A 13,034-nucleotide genomic window follows, 5' to 3' on the forward strand; every position below is an offset into this window, starting at 1 on the left:
CAGTTTAAGGGACCGGAGCCACTACTTCTCAATCATGTAGCTTCTCAGTTTGCCTCACAAGGGCTGAGTGCACCCGCTTGCCAACAGCGTTAGGCAGACTGGATGGTCACCCATCCAAGTGTTAGCCCAGCCCGACAGTGCTTAACTTCGGTGATCTGATGGGAACCAGTGTTACCACTGTGGCAAGGCCATTGGCCATTCAGATGTACATCTAATTGAAAAAGTTTTAAGAAAGAAAGGAGACAACATGTACAGGGTGTTACAAAAAGGTATGGCCAAACTTTCAGGAAACATTCGTCACACACAAAGAAAGAAAATATGTTATGTGGACATGTGTCCGGAAATGCTTACTTTCCATGTTAGAGCTCATTTTATTACTTCTCTTCAAATCACATTAATCATGGAATGGAAACACACAGCAACAGAACGTACTAGCGTGACTTCAAACACTTTGTTACAGGAAATGTTCAAAATGTCCTCCCTTAGCGAGGATACATGCTTCCACCCTCCGTCCCATGGAATCCCTGATGCGCTGATGCAGCCCTGGAGAATGACGTATTGTATCACAGCCGTCCACAATACGAGCACGAAGAGTCTCTACATTTGGTACCGGGGTTGCGTAGACAAGAGCTTTCAAATGCCCCCATAAATGAAAGTCAAGAGGGTTGAGGTCAGGAGAGCGTGGAGGCCATCGAATTGGTCCGCCTCTACCAATCCATCGGTCACTGAATCTGTTATTGAGAAGCATACGAACACTTCGACTGGAATGTGCAGGAGCTCCATCATGCATGAACCACATGTTGTGTCGTTCTTGTAAAGGCACATGTTCTAGCACAGGTAGAGTATCCCATATGACATCATGATAACATGCTCCATTGAGCATAGGTGGAAGAACATGGGGCCCAATCAAGACACCACCAACAATGCCTGTCCAAACATTCACAGAAAATCTGTGTTGATGACGTGATTGCAAAATTGCGTGCAGATTCTCGTCAGCCCACACATGTTGATTACGAAAATTTAAAATTAGATCATTTGATCTCGTTGGAATGAAGCCCCATCCGTAAAGAGAACATTTGCACTGAAATGAGGATTGACATATTGTTGGATGAACCATTCACAGAAGTGTACCCGTGGAAGCCAATCAGCTGCTGATAGTGCCTGCACACGCTGTGCATGGTACGGAAACAACTGGTTCTCCCGTAGCACTCTCCATACAGTGACGTGGTCAACGTTACTTTGTACAGCAGCAACTTTTCTGACACTGACATTAGGGTTATCGTCAACTGCATGAAGAATTGCCTCGTCCATTGCAGGTGTCCTCGTCGTTCTAGGTCTTCCCCAGTCGCGAGTCATAGACTGGAAGGTTCCATGCTCCCTAAGACTCCGATCAATTGCTTCGAATGTCTTCCTGTCAGGACACCTTCGTTCTGGAAATCTGTCTCGATACAAACGTACCGCGCGAAGGCTATTGCCCTGTGCTAATCCATACATCAAATGGGCATCTGCCAACTCTGCATTTGTAAACATTGCACTGACTGCAAAACCACATTAGTGATGAACACTAACCTGTTGCTGCTACGTACTGATGTGCTTGTTGCTAGTACTGTAGAGTAATGAGTCGCATTTGAACACAAGCACCGAAGTCAACATTACCTCCTTCAATTGAGCCAACTGGCGGTGAATCGAGGAAGTACAGTACATACTGACGAAACTAAAATGAGCTCTAACATGGAAACTAAGTGTTTCTGGACACATGTCCACATAACACCTTTTCTTTATTTGTGTGTGAGGAATGTTTCCTGAAAGTTTGGCCGTACCTTTTTGTAACACCCTGTATGTTAAATGGATGGGTTTTGATAACTCACACAATAGTTGGGTGAGGAATAATAATGACATTTTACAAATTGTTTGGCGTTTTCTTTTTTAGGTTTGAGAATTAGTGAATATATACCAGATTCATTCATAAATGCAGTATGTGGTTGTTTTTTTAAAGTGGGTACCGATTTGGCCACTCCTATATCATTATACATTTTTCTATGTTTTCTCTCTTACATAATTTCTTATGGCTCTGTGTGGATTTTTGTATTCTAAAATTTTGGCTACATCATTTACTTTAAACCATGGATTATTTTCATTATCATGTAACATAAATGTTTCTGTATTACCAAATATTACTTTATTGTTTTTAATACAAAAAACTACTATCCATCTTTTTTATTTTATTTTTCAAAATAAAAAAATCAATTAATCTATACTCATTAAGGGCAAATATTGTATTACGTTTTATAATTGGTGTATCACTATATATTTTATGATGTATTTCTCTAGTATGGTTCTTTTTTCATTATAAGTTAGACCCGGCAAATTACGAGGTCTTGATATTTTTTTACTTTATTATTTTTTTATATTTTTCATTAATACTTAGGAGTGATCATTCACCAGCTTGAAGACGGTAGCGATTCACTACTACCCGTATCTTCAAAATTTCTTGTATATAAAACTGATTCATTCATTTTCCAGTGGTTTGCTCACAAAGGGAAAAAGAATATAATTCCCCTAAGCCAGAGGCTGGGTTAGTGGGAAAGGAAGAGGGATGAAGGAAAATGTTGGTGAGGTTTAGGAAATGTGATACGGGAAGGTCATCCAGAACCCCAGGTCAGGGGACACTTACTGGATGGAATAAAAAGGTGAGAGAGATTGTTTTGTCTGTACTGGATGAGATCTGAAAACTTTGCAACTTAAAGGTGGATGATACGATAATAAGCAAGACAGAGATTACTGAGTGAACTTTGGGAAAGAGTCAATATGAGCAGAAAGCTAAGTGCATAAAATGTGGCACACAGGTGAGCAGTGTGGGGAAAAATAGACTGGTTGGAAAATTAAAAATACAGAAAAATAAAAGGCAGTGAAAGAAAGGATACTTACTGAAAAGCAATGCTGACACCTCAGAAATTAACATAAATCCAGGCCAAAAGGGTGGTGAGAACAGAGCACATGTTGTAAAGCTAGTTCTCACATGTGGAGTTCTGAGAAATTGGTGCTAGGAGGGAGAATCCAGGGGCATGTGCAATGAAACAGGCATTCAGGTCAAGACCTTCATGTTGCAGACTGTGCTCTGCAAAATTGTATTGTGTGTCACCAGTTCACACCCTCTCTCCATGGCCATTCTTCCTAACTGATAACCTGATAGGAGTCATACCGAAACTGAAGGCAAAACAGTATTTACCTGCCAGATGGTACATGACGTGTCATTTCAAAGGGGGCTTTTCCTTTGATAGTATATATTTTGGCAGTTAAAAAGCTGCTTTGGAAGGAGGGTGCATGCTTATCCCTTCAACAAACAACTTAGGAGTACACCTTTTGTCATTCAGTTCTATTCTGGTCTTGAATGTATTAACCAGCTACGTTAACAGGCTATAACTTACCAGAGTTATACCATGAAATGAGGCCCATTCTGTCAGATATTTTGCCCACCCCACCAAGAGTAGCTTTGTTCCCCACCATCCAAAATATCCTGGTCAAACCCTCTGCTTCTTCCACACCCATCCTTTTAACTGCCAAAACATACACTATCGAAGGGAGAGTCACCTGTGAAATGACGTATCATGTACCTACTATCATATAAACACTGTTTAGCCTTTGATATTGGGATGACTACCATCAAGTTTTCAGTTAGGATGAATGGACATAGACAGAGGGTGATAATTGGTAACACACAATATCCTGTTGCAGAGCACAGTCTATAACATGACAGTCGTGACCCCAGTACCTCTTTCACCACACGTGCCATCTGGATCCTCCCTCCCGGCACCAGTTTCTCAGAACTCCACATATGGTAACTGGTTTTAAAACATGTTTCTTTGTTCTTACCGCCCACCTGGCTTCAATTTGTGTTAATGTCTGTGGTATCAGCATTTCTTTTCAATAACTATTCCTTTCTTTCATTCCCTTTTATTTCTGTATATTTTTAATTTTCCAGCTTGTCTATTTTCCTGCACAACACTCACCTGCTTACCATTGAGCAACTGACTGCCCAGATGCACTAAGGGGCTACCAACAGTGTCTCCTCAATGACTGTTCTGAGGACACTGCTGTGTTTTGGTCTCCGCAGCAGGTGCCAGGTTTTATGTACTTAGCTTTCTGCTCTTACTGATTCTTTCACAAAGATTTTTCAGTAACGTCTGTCTTGTTTATTATCTTACTTTCCACCTTTAAAGTTCCCAGATTTTCAAATCTCATTCAGTGTGGGCAACACAATCAGTCTCTCCTCCTCATCCCATCCAGTAAGTCTTCCCTGGTCCAGGGTTCAGGATGACATTTCCATAACTCTGCCCATTTCCTAAACCTCATCACTCCTTTTCCTTCATCCCTCTTTCTTACTCTTCAATCCTTCTGCCAGAAGATGGAGACACTGACTCCAAAACCTTGCAAGTTTCCACATATTTTATGTGTTTTCTCCTGCCACTGTTTAATAAATAGATTTTTAATTTACCCATATTATACGTACTATAGTATGCATCACTCATGCATTAAAAGCTGATTATCTTATGCAAATACATGAGTAATGTAAATACCAGTATAGCAGTTGTATCATGCAATTATTTATTCTGAGTATATCAATATAACAAGTGCATAGCCCAGTCAAACAATGTGAGCACTGCCTAAGTTCAACATCAATGTGTAATAACCACTAACAGATGGCAGGCAGCGGCATTAGCAGTGGAGGGCATAAAAAGCATGTTGGAGGAAAGTGATAAAAGTGCAGTTGTTGGTGTTGTTGTTCTTGTTGTTGTAAATTGGAAAAGGAGCCGTTTACCTCATGTGCAAAAGGACATTACCATTGGCTTCCAGGCCAAGGTTGGAAACATTTCTGAAGTGGCTAAGTTTGTAAACTGTTTGCACACTCCCATAGATAAAGTATACTGTGCGTGGCAAAATGGCACTATCCAAAACTGGCGCTCAGGGAACTGTGGTGCACCATGAGCCATAGATGACAGGAATGAATGACAGCTGCGGAGATGTGTGCACACGAATACAGGAGCAACTGTTGAACAGCTGACTGCCCAAATGAAACAAGGGGCTACCAACCGTGTCTCCTCAATAACTGTACAGAGACCACTGTTTCATATGTGTATCCGCAGCACCTGCCTGGTTCATATTGGATGCTGTTAATTGGCTGCTGCCAATACTGTGTCTCGATGTCCACTGAATGGTGACAGGTTGCTTCTTCAGATGAATCATATTTTATATTCTGTAACTGTATAGATAAACACACACATAAAAGAAGGTTATAATTAGGCAAGCTTTTGGAGACACTGGTTCTTTCTTCAGGCAGAAGGGTTGAAGGGAAAGAAAGAGGGGTGAAGGAAAAGGAATGGAGATGTCTAGGAAAAGGGGTAGTTTTTGGAAAAGTCATGCAGAACCCCAGTTCAGAGGAGACTTCCACTGGATGGGATGAGAAGGAAAGACTGAGTGCTGGGGAGTCCCTAACAATCAGTCTTTCCTTCTCATCCCATCCAGTACGGCCCCCCGGATCCAGTGTTCTGCAAGACTTTTCTGAAATCTAATCCTTTTCCTAGACCTCTCCAGTCCTTCTTCTTCACCCCCTCATCCTTTCTTTTCAAAGCTTCTGCCTGAAAAAGGAGCCACTGGCTCCAAAAGCTTGCCTAATTAAAACATGCTTCTATGTATGTGTTCTGCCGCCGTTTGGTAACTAGATTTTTTTTATCTATCCGACTACATTATATTGTCAAAAATTTACTGTTTTCGTTGTTACATTTTATATTCTGTCTGACAGAAAGCAAACACCCAACAACAATCGTCAAAAGGCCTGAGGAATGTTTTCGTTGCGGTTCCTAGGGTAATCTCATCACTCTGAAAGGCACAATGGATCAACACAAACAAGCATCTGACCTTGGAAACCATGTGCGCCCATACATGCAGTTTGTTTATCCTCGGCATGATGGCATCTACCAGGACGATGTAACATGTCACACAGCTCACAAGTATGTGTGTGGTTCAAAGAGCTCCAGGATGAGTAGACTGTAAACACCAAGTTACAACTCTTCCTAGGTTTGAACCTAATCTAGAGCCTGTGGGTGTTAGAGCCATGGATGCTCAACCGAGAAACTTGCCACTCGAGTTGGCTTGGGTCCACATCCATGTCAGCAGTTTCCAGAACCTCAATGACTCTCTCTCCGCAGTCTCTTGCAGCAGCCCACACAACAAAAGGTAATTATTCAGGCTTTTGGCAGGTGGTCACAATCATGTTGCTGGACAGTATATTATTGCACTCAGTCTATCTCTTCAGTAATGCCTATTTTACTTTTCTGCATAAGATGTTCTGCTTTTGATAAAGTCACCCCATTAGTGGAACCCAGCAAGAAAGATGGTTTGGCATCAGAACTGGAATAAATATCCTCAATTCATCTTTTAAATATGTTAACATTTATCTGTATGTTCTGTCAAACACACATACTCTCAGCTTAGTCCATGTCAAACACATCAATTTTTATTACTTCCTGATATTCTAGGCTTCTCTGATTGTTTTAAAAAAATATTGGACAATAGAGTTGACAAATACTGCTCACAACTTTTGAATCAGCTCAGGCAACTGATTTCAGTATTCGAGTATAAATAATTAGTCTTGCCATGGCCTCAGGAATGTGCGTTTGGGTGTACGTGTGGTTGCGTGTGTGAAGGTGTATACTTTTACTAGAAAAAGAGCTAGTGCTCGAGAGTTAGTGTGAACGCTTTTCTGTTATGTGTTTCTGTGTTCCAAGTATCAATCTGCTATGGATGAGTTGTTGCCTTTCTCTTATTTTACATTTTTCTATCCAGGAGTCTCTTAGAAGTTTATATTGCAAGGAATAGTCAACAGTTAAATAGTATGGAATTTTTGTTACAACTTTTGTATTACTGTTAGATGCCAGTTTCCCAATATTGTGTTTACAGACATTATAACAAGTAATGTGAAAATCTTAGCCTTCCAAATGTGTACTAATTCATTTGGGTAATTAATGGCAACATTAAATTAGTCATCACTGAAGGTGATTTTTTAAACAAAAGGTCTCAGAATCCGTTAAGTCATGTTTGTCATGTTTGGTGTCCAGATAAGATAAATCAATTTTCTGCTTACAAGAGGCACATTCTCGTAACCAGTGATTTTGCTGAAAATTACTCATTTGTGATTGACATGAAGTTTAATCCCACCCTAGACCACCAGCCAAACCATAATGCACTGTCTGTTGTGTACAACATTGAAAATTACAACAATCTCAAACATCTGGATTATGTCTTCACTGTTGGCTGTTTAGAGAGCACAATAAAGTGCTTTTAAATTTTTTCCAGCGTAAGGTGAGTCAATATTAAATGAAAAACTGGCTCAAACACAAAAGAGGCCCCACTTTTCTAATAGTACTACATAGAAACAGAAAATAGATTTGCAGCACGTGCCCTCATAAGATTTAATACACTACGCATGCAGAATAGCATCATTTTGCCACAGCACACAGCAAAAGAGCTCAGTACTAACATGGGACTACTGGAAAAATACTTGGTACTAAGTCAAGTTTATTAAGGACAATTTAAAATTGAACTGTGACACCCATACAACTTTATGATTTTGTTCAAGATACCATTCCTGGCATATACTTTGAATTTTGTGCACTAGTGAATAACACTCTATATGAAGTAACATCAGTGCCATCATCTAGTAATTCATAAACTACACTCTCTCATTCAAGTATCCAGATTTCATACTGCATTTAAGCCATCCTCTTTGAGTGGTAAATCAAGTATTCAAACCATTTCCAAACTGCAATCTTCCTCAGAATATCTGAGCATTTTCAGGGCAGATTCATGGTAATTGCCTTAAAATATAATGCTAGTTCTAAAATTTAGTGACAGGTTATTCGTATTCTTGAATGGCAACAACAATCTAAGATGAGTGTTATTCATCCAGCCCACAAGGATAGTTGCATGCATTAGAAAGCCGCATCTGACATTTGGGAACAAGTCCAGGCCCCACATCGAACCCACATAGAGATTAATAACAAGACCCTGTGTACCGGATACCTTGGATATGGTTTTTAAGCTGTTGGCCACATCTGACTAGGTGAACACTGGGCTAGTACACATGTCCTGCCCTCACTTACACGATTTGCAAATATTTCAGAAACTTTCCTACACTTTCATATAGGATAACACTAGCAGCAAACAGATGGGGTACACAAAATCTGCCATGAGGGGAAAGGGGTGGTGACAGGAAGAGCATCTACCCACCCTCTACCACTAACAGTTCCACATCCAGATTAACATGTCAACCCCATGCAGATATGGTATAACGCCAAGGAAAAGTAGAAGAAAAAAAGTTTTATACATCCAAAATAGCCTGATGCTTTAGTTTTTATTCTTATTCAAACTACGAAATCCTAGATGCTCCTGCTGATTATGTCACAAGAATGGCAAGCCCAGGATATTTCCTAGAAGAATCTACACATGACTTCGGATGAGATGCGTGATTTGAGTTTATGATGCGTGATTTGAGTTTATGGGCATGCAAAGGCAAGGTTATCAGTGCCATTATAGTCATTAAAACAAACTTCCGCTGAAACACAGCCTAGTAAATTATGGTGCACTGTGAGCTGTACACTGCAAGCACCAAACATTGGAGCGTTGCCGGAGCAAGAAGCCTTGCATCAGAGGACAGTGTGCTATGTGAAGATGAGTGGAGGGGTGGGGGCTCAGTCCATCTTCGTGGCTGGAAGAATGTACACCACAGCTTCATAGTGGGCTTTAGGAGACACTGCTTATTACGTCACTTCCAGACATTCATCTTTCCCTTGGCGCATGACTCTGTACCTCAACAATGAGTTGATAGCATGCAGGGGGATGTAACACTGAAATAACTGAGAAACACGACACACCTCCTTGGCTGCTACATCTGTCCTTTTATTCCCCGCATATACGTGTGCCCTGGTACCCAGCAGAAAGTCAATTCCTTCCTCAAACCTTGTAGTTAGAGGTACGTGTCGTGGATATTCTGAATTAGTTTATCTGCTGGGTACAAGTTTGGTAGAGAGTGAAGGGCACTCAAAGAATCAGAACAGCCATAGAATTTAGTACTTGTTTAACATCTCATCTGCTCCAGTACACATATAAATCTGCGTCTGCAAGGTAGTCGGACCTTTAGGACATGATAGGGGGAAAATGACAGAGTAACCAACGGAGTCCCTCTGTTTTGACCCATCTGTAAAGGCAGCTGTGAAGTTGTGGTGCTCATTTAAAATGTCATAAAATAATCCACATGAAGTATTTTCTTTAGTCGGAATCAGTATGTTTATTTTGTATTTTTTTTTTCTATTTTAGCATCAAACACAGAGAATTATCGTATTTATTTGGATTAATTGCTTTTAGAATACCACAGATATGGAAAATAAGTTGGGTCTTGCATAACTGGTGAATTAGAAATCCATAGTGTTAAAGTTTTATCAATGATGATTGTGTTCGACCTTAGAGAGTGAATTACACTGCAATTCATCGCAAAACATTCCACACTCTAAATTTACATACGGTAATTAGTACCAGAGCTACGCAGAACATTACATGCTTTTATGAGAGAAAGTACCTGAAGGCTTATGCTCAGAGTCAACTTTTCTGCATATAACTTAAAAAGTAAATTGGACATCACAATGCACAGCCACTGATGTAAACTGAACTACTTTTCCACCTGACAAGACAATTCAAATTAGCATTTCTAGATATTTCCACAACGACAAGGGATTATTTGAAAACTATTGGGAACTAAGTTGAAGTCATGTCACCTTTGATGTAACTGATATTGGGTTACACTGCAGATCATTGTTACCAAACTGATTTTGACAATGAGGGAAGCGGAAGATCAAAGATGTTTTTCACTATTGCACTCATATCTAAACTGATGATACATCATTCATTTTAGAATGTGTTAGTAGTAAACTGGAAACCTAAAGTGTAAATTCTTTGAATGTCACTGTAATGGGAAGAAAATGCCATAATTTATGACAAAGCAGCCTTACAGAACAAATGTCTACTCTGTGGGAATTATAGCCTGGCACATGGACTACCTAGTTCTGGTCAGTAGTACTTGGGAGACTTCATTTGTAGTGATTCGCTTATGTTCACTGCCAACTGTGCAGCATACCATTAGCCAGTGTCGGCTGCAGTGTCATCTGCTTTATTACTGAGCTGTGCTGCTGCTGTCTGCAATTAGTTCCACTGTTTTCATTGCAGCTTTTTAGAAAATGAATGATGACCCACTTTCTGGCCCATTGCGAAGGTACCTTCTACTCTAATTTGGAAATGGAAGCTGGTTATTTGTTGCCTGCACTACGTACTTACAGTACACAGAGGTGGAGTTTGTTCCCCTCCTTTCTGCATCTCACCTCTCCTTCACAACATGCCATATCTACTGTTCCCACAAACCTTACCCACCTGATGCCAGGTACAGTTTGCGGGTAGTACTAATGGCAATTTTACATTGTTTATTAGTCGAAATCCACTCTTCCTCTTGTTGATGGGTTATTTTTACATTGCCTGAATTTCACTAGTGTTAGCAGTCAGCATAGTCAATGATTTCTGATCAAGTCGGTTGGTTGGTTGGCTGATCTGGGGGAGGGGACCAAACAATGTCATCAGTCCCATCATCAGATTAGGGAAGGATGGGGAAGGAAGTCAGCCGTGCCTTTTCAAAGGAAACATCCTGGCATTTGTCTAAAGCGATTTAGGGAAATCATGGAAAACCTAAATCAGGACGGCTGGATACGGATTTGAACCATCGTCCTCCCAAATACAAGTCCAGTGTGATAACCACTGCTCCACCTCGCTCGGTTTCTGATGTAATAGCCATTAGCCTTGATAAATGACTGACACTGTTCTTGAAGACATGATTGACACACGGGAAATCTCTAGACTTTGTTTTGTTCATGCTCACTACAATTCACTGGCACTGGCAAAAGACAATGAAGGATTAAATAATTTAATTAGAAACCAAAATATTTACATCTACATTAAGACATCCATCTCAATACAAGCAGCACCACTCATGTAGACTGTTTGTTTGTTCACTATATTACAAGCTACTAAGTAGAAGTGAGTTACTTATTTAGTTTTGTTTCTTTTTTTGTGTGCCTTTGTAGTTTTATCTTTAACTTCTTGTGTTCGTGTAGTGCAGACTGAAGAAGCTGCAGCCATTTGCCCCATTTTAGGGCATATTTCATGGGCTGCAAGGTCCATCATCTGCACAGAGGGTGGGATTATTGGTAGTTTTGGAGATACAATGTTAGGGATATCCCCCTTAGAGATATGGTTGACAAGGAAGGGTTTTTTTTTTGTGGTTTTAGGGCGCACAACTTCAATGGTCATTAGCACCCTGACTACGTTAAGAATGCACCGCGAGGCACAAGTTTAAAACAACAACTAAAAGGGAAAACACGATAAAAGACAGACTGACAGGCATAGGATTAAAAAAACAGCATCATCAAATGTCCTTAGAGAGGTTTGTCAAATTGATAAAACGAAGAACACAACCAGCTGCTCATGGGTCATCCGCTAAAATGGCATCTAAAGTACATGGAAGGTTAAGATCTAGACGCAGTGTGTTAAAATCCGGACAGGACATTAAAATGTGGCGGACCGTCAGCAATTGCCCACATGGGCAGAACGGCGCCGGTGCAGCCGTCAGCAGATGGCGATGGCTGAACCAGCAGTGTCCAATGCGTAACTGGGCCAAAACGATCTCCTCCCACCGAGAAGGGCGGGAGGAGGACGTCCAAGCCGCGGGAAGAGGTTTCAAGGCCCGAAGCTTGTTGTCTGTAAGTGCAGCCCAATCGGCATGCCACAGCGATAAAATGCGCCGACAAATGACCCTGCTACAGTCTGATGAAGGGACACAACAAGAAGCTGTCCGAGGCTGGAGGACCGCAGCCTTGGCCGTGGCATCTGCAGCTTCGTTCCCAGGGATACCGACATGGCCAGGGACCCACATAAAGCTAACCGGAGAACCGACGTCCACCAGCTGCTGAAGAGAGCGTTGGACCCGGTGCACGAAAGGGTGAACCGGATACGGATCACTGAGGCTCTGGATGGCGCTCAGGGACTCGGAGCAGATGACATAAGCAGAATGTCGGTGGCGGCAGATGTAAAGAACAGCCTGGTAGAGGGCAAAGAGCTCAGCTGTGAAGACCGAACAATGGCCATGGAGCCGGTATTTGAAACTTTGTGCCCCGACAATAAAAGAACACCCGACCCCGTCATTGGTCTTTGAGCCATCTGTATAAATGAAGGTCATATTGATGAACTTTGAACGAAGTTCAACAAAACGGGAGTGGTAGACCGAACCGGGGGTAACCTCTTTTGGGAGCAAGCTGAGGTCAAGGTGAACGCGGACCTGAGCCTGGAGCCAAGGTGGCGTGTGGCTCTCGCCCACTCGAAAGGTTGCAGGGAGTGAAAAATTAAGGTGTTGAAGGAGGCGACGAAAGCGAACTCCAGGGGGTAGCAGGGCAGAGACATACAACCCGTATTGACGGTCGAGAGAGTCGTCAAAAAAGGAACGATAAGACGGGTGGTCGGGCATTGACAGTAGCCGACACGCATACCGACAAAGCAGTATATCGCGCCGGTAGGTGAGTGGCAATTCGCCAGCGTCAGCATGAAGACTCTCTACGGGACTAGTATAAAATGCTCCAATCGCAAGTCGTAAACCTCGATGTTGTATGGAGTTGAGGCGGCGTAAGATGGATGGCCGTGCAGAGGAGTATACGAAGCTCCCATAATCCAGCTTGGAGCGGATGATCGACCGATATAGACGAAGCAGGACGGTTCGATCCGCTCCCCACGACATACCACTGAGAACGCGGAGAACATTTAAAGAACGGGTACAACGGGCAGCCAAATATGACACATGTGGAGACCAGCTAAGTTTCCTGTCAAATGTAAGACCTAAAAATTTTGTTGTCTCCACGATTGGGAGAGCAACGGGACCGAGTTGTAAG

General features: G+C 41.7%; 1 protein-coding gene and 1 pseudogene across 2 annotated transcripts in view; both read right to left on the reverse strand.

Annotated features, from left to right (window-relative positions):
- The window catches only part of LOC124781662 (thiosulfate:glutathione sulfurtransferase-like), a 312,880-nt gene that overhangs the window by 57,813 nt on the left and 242,033 nt on the right, over positions 1-13,034 (reverse strand). The gene's annotated exons all lie outside the window — the stretch shown is intronic.
- On the reverse strand, positions 79-196 carry LOC124721909 (annotated as a pseudogene).

This window comes from Schistocerca piceifrons, chromosome 1 (genome assembly GCF_021461385.2).
Source record: "Schistocerca piceifrons isolate TAMUIC-IGC-003096 chromosome 1, iqSchPice1.1, whole genome shotgun sequence".
Lineage (NCBI taxonomy): Eukaryota > Metazoa > Arthropoda > Insecta > Orthoptera > Acrididae > Schistocerca > Schistocerca piceifrons.